Below are 4,880 nucleotides of genomic sequence, written 5' to 3' on the forward strand. Positions count from 1 at the left end.
GAAGGGGGGCGGGGGGCGGGGGGAGAGCTGTCTTTATGCATTGATTTTTTTTTTTTTTTAAATGTCTTTCCTGCTCCCCACGTCTGCATGTGCCGCCTTATTTCTGAGAAATAGACGACTTCTCCTCCTGGCCAAAACCCACTTCTCCACTCCAGACCTGCTCGCCCCTTCCCTTGTGAAAAGCAAAGCTAATTCACCTTAGCAGCACGTACTAAATGGCCCTAATGATCCCCACCTAAACCCGGCAACTGAACTGTCCTCAACCAGCTGTCCTCCTCCACACTTTCTCCTTGCATCCACTGGGTCCGTGCCTGCAGCCACCCTGCTCTGCCGCATCCTTCCAAAGATGGAGAGTTTTTCCTGGGGAAGACGCAGTTTTGCCGGTATGGTGAAGAGCAATGCTGATAATCCTTGCATCCTGCCAGACTAATTTCAGCACCAGCCCATCCGCAGGGGTGTGCCAGAGAGGCTGGAAGGAGAGGCTGGAAGGAGAGGCTGCACAAGAGCTCTCCCCTTCCCCTCCAGAAGTCAAGCCCACCTTCCCAAGCTTGTGGCCAGGGGAAGGGGTTGTTGGTACCAGAGCTACAGTCTTCGTTCTGGGAACACCAACCATGTGGAAGGAGGAGAAATGGGTTTATCGGGGCCCTTGGAGTGTGCGGTTTGTTTTCCATAAGAGCTTGCAGAAAGGACGGAGTTTTGGAGCAGCACAATTAGCTGCCCGTGTCCTACAGTGCAGTCTCCGGGGTTTAATAAGGCACAAGGCATCGATGGACACTCCTCCCCAGGTGGAGTCTAAAAAATTAAGTGCCTAACACATGTCGAGAGCCTGCAGCAGATGCCCATTTGCACATGCTCACTTGATCTTTCTTTCTGTCCTCTCCCCAGCCCAGTATTTTCATAAAACTTCTAGGGCATCATTAGCACCCTTTCCCTCAGTCACACGCGAATGAACCTGGCCAAATGTGTAAAACGTCGTTTTAGAGGGGTGAGAGTGGCTTGCTAGCTGCACACACACATACACACATGCTGTATGCAAAACCTTCATGTTTTACTTAATAATTCTGGCTTTAATATATACTTTGCAAAGAAAAAAAAAATAATCAGCCTTCATAATAATAAATGAAGCCAAGCCAAATAACCTTGCCAAATATCTGCACCTAGCAGGGTGTGGGATGGTAAGCAGCGTAGAAACTGTGCTTCAGATAAAAAAAAAAGAAAAGAAGAAAGAAAACCTTTCCCCCCAACTTCCTGCATTAATCCTCTTCGCAACCCCCGTGCGCTGAAGCACCCCCCCACACCGCCTCCCAGAAATGAGCTCATTGGTTTCCAGAAAACGCCGCGCCGTCCCCTCCCCGTGGCAGGGATCCCGGCTGCCAGCTTTTGCGTGGACACAGGTGCCCCCACAGCCCAGGTCTAGACCGCTAGACATGGGCCAGATCCCCAGTGAGTGGTGGCACATGGGTATGCGTGCCGGGGAGCCGGCAGGGAGTTGGGACGGGCAGGTCGGGTTCGTCAGCTGTGTCACCACCGTAGTGGATGGCGAAGGTTCGGCAGGGTCCCTTGACAGGGGCCGACCTATCACAGCTCTGGGCTGATTTCAAACTTCCTTTTTGCGGTTCATGTTGCCTCGATTTATTCATTTCCTTGTAATTTACAGATAGACATCAATGCTTGCTATATTTAAACAGCGCCTGCATCTGTGTGGGGATTGTAGCTAAGCCATTTTATTCGTAGAGTGATGGTTTTAAAGGAAAGTGAGACTTCAGAGTCACCCTTCGGGCCGGCGCCGTCTCATGCGCGGGTACGGGTGACCTGCATCCACGCCCAGGGACACCAGGCAAAACCCCTCCCCAGCCCACGGCGCCTGGGACACAGCTCCCGGCTCCTCCACCTTCCTGCCTTGCTTCTCCGCCTCTCTCCCATCCCCTGCGCAAAGCCCAGCGACCATTCGGGCTAATTAGTCCGAATAATAAAATTGTTAAGGCGGTGCAATGAAAACTTCCAGGCTTTGGTTATATTGGGGGTGGGAGAAGCTCTGGAAGAAAAAATTGTGTTTCATTTAAAAGAAAAAAAAAGATTTTGCACTATTCCCATGCAAATGTCTGTCTGTCATTTGTTTCACTGTTTTCTTTTGGAAAGTCCAAGCCTGGCGAAAGCTACTGTGACCGGTGCTTCAGGATGGTAACCTATGTTAAAAATCACACAGCAGCAGCTCCTCTGGATGGAGGGTCTCCAAATATTTGGGGAAAAGATGAGATAAGGGATGAGGACAGCATGAATTCTTCAGACCTGGTCTGGGTTTTTCAGCTGTGTTGTGAAAAACCCCTTGCTCTAAACAGCTCTGACCTTTCCCATTTCTTGGAGACTGACGTCTCTACAGTAGATACATGATGAGGTCACTCACCCTGTTTTTGAAGTCTTTCTCTCTCACTACTCCTCACATGGTTTTTTTTCTGTGGGAGGGGACAGTCATGAAGAGGGCTAAACCTCTTGATCATGTGTGAAAAAAGGAAATGAAAATGAGTTATTGGAGATGTAACTAGGCCTGACCCATAACTTTGGTTTCTGAGGACATAAAAATCGTGAAACCCAGGAGAAGTTTGAAAGGAAAATGGTAGGGCACCTAGCTCTAAAAGTGATTTTACCTGAAGCTAGATGCGCTGTGCTAGAAACTGGAAATGCTCAGCTTTCGCTTGTACAAGAGAATTATGAATGGCTCTAACAGGAGCGTGAGAAACAATTGATTCAATCACCTCCTTGAGAAAAAGTAATTTGAATGTGGTGGCTTGGGCTGAAAAAAGCTGCACACCAGCTTCCTACGGGAAAGCCTAGCATAAATGATTGCCACAATTATATTCTGCTGAGCATTTTATGGTTTCTAGGGTGAGAATCACAACTGGCAAGACCCAAAACCATCCTACTCACAATTATAGGAATCGTGGTGTTGTCTAGAGGCTCACCTTCAAAGGTGGTGCCCCATCATGCTTGGCACTGCGCAGATAGTAAGAAGCACTGCCTGCCTTTAGATCTTGCTGTCAATGCAGAGGAAGATTGAGAGAGGACCCAAGAGAGAGACAAAAGTGTTAGCTAGGCCCACAACAAGGTATTTAGCAATGCTCATTACTAGATGGCTGCAACCACCAGTAAAGAAGAAAACGTCTTCATGACCATGTACCAAGGCTGGTACCTATATTAGACCAGGAGGAGAAGGCATAAGCCTACATGAGATAAACAGTCCCCTGACATATGAGTAGGACTTACCCATGGACAGAGGTAGGCTAATACATTTTGGAGACAAACAGCAGAAGTGCTTGAACCTGAAAGTGTCTGACCTCTGCCTGGGCTGCGCTGGCCGACCCCAGCTCAGAGAGAGATTCTGCATCTTGCAGACCTGAAGAAATCAGGGCATTCCTCTAGCTGCCTGATCCAGATTTAAACATCTGCTCTTCATGAAGGAAGTGAGAAGGAGCAAGGTGGACAACATGGTGAGGATGCGATGAAATACGTTTCATGCACATGATGATGCACACATTGCACTAGCACTGATATAGCTGAGAGATCTTGGCAAGCATATTTCAGCTACTAAGATGCAAGTATCTGCTCTAACTTCACCACGTTCACGTGGACATTCACAGAACTTCCTCTGGCAGGTGGTTTCATTGATACTACATGGACATAATTTCTGCCTGGCCAGGAAAGGGATTAAAAGCTGAGGTGAGCAGCCAGGCCAACCAGAATCCACAACTTTTTGGATTTCAGACATTTCTAGAGCAAGAATGCAGAAGCCGGTCTTGAAACCAAAACAGAACAAGCCCATGGGTCAAAGATGAAACCACTTCCCAGGAATACGGAGGACACGCATTACCTGTTGTTTGTGAAAAGAAGTCACCTATATCTCTCTGTTGCCTTAGCTTGAGAGGCAGAATTTGTGCATAATTCATGACCTGTCTTTTGAAGGGAGCAGGAAATGATAGCCGAAGCCTGGGAGACTAATTTCAGAAAAGTGCCCAGAGCACAGTCCCGTGTCTGGCCTCAGTCGGCAGCACCATAACTGGAGTGGCAGGAGACTGCCAGCTGGCCTGCAGAGACGTGTGAGGCAGCCTTGCTGCACCAACACTGCAGAAACAATAAAAATGCATTTGCAAAATGAAGTCCCGTGTTTCATCTCCATTGTTTCCCAGGGCATGAAGCTACTCCTATCTAAGAGCTGAAAATATGGACTGGGCTCTACCCTTTCTTGACTATTGCCTTTTTGCAAAACACCACCCTGTGCAGAGGCACTCAGACATCAGCTTTCAGGTCAGACTCCGCAAGTGCAAAGTGGAAAAAAAAATCCAAGCCCAGAACCAAGGCATCTGGCCTGTTTTTCAGTTTCCACTTGAGCACAGGTGATTGCCTTACCGTCTTGCCAGTTGCCAAAAGCGTGCTCCTCAGTTATTCGATGTCTGTAGTTCAAGGAGTGTTATTTTGAGACACCTAAGTTAGCTCCTCCTTGACTATCATTTCAGCACGGTCAAGGCACTGAGCATTTTGCAGGCGTTCGGGCAGTTGGTACCTGTAGCCCAGCAGCGGAGCTGGCTGTGGGACGCAGTGGATGTAACTCCCCCGCTGGGACGCAAAGAGGATGCGCTAACCTGGCTACACACTTGAAAGCTAAACGCTTGAATGAGCTGCACACCAGCTACCTCCTAACTGCTCCGAGTCATAGGGACCTGCGGACTTCTCTTCGGAGCTGACCAAACTCGCAAGCGCTTGATCGCAAATAAGTAACTCTTAGCCTCCTACTAGCCAGATCAGAGTTCAGATAAAAAACACCCTGGAAATCTTTCAAATCTTGCCATCCAAGTTCAGCTAAACTTGACACATAGTTCTCTCTGGGA

Source organism: Pygoscelis adeliae, unplaced genomic scaffold (assembly GCF_000699105.1).
Source record: "Pygoscelis adeliae isolate BGI_AS28 unplaced genomic scaffold, ASM69910v1 Scaffold186, whole genome shotgun sequence".
Lineage (NCBI taxonomy): Eukaryota > Metazoa > Chordata > Aves > Sphenisciformes > Spheniscidae > Pygoscelis > Pygoscelis adeliae.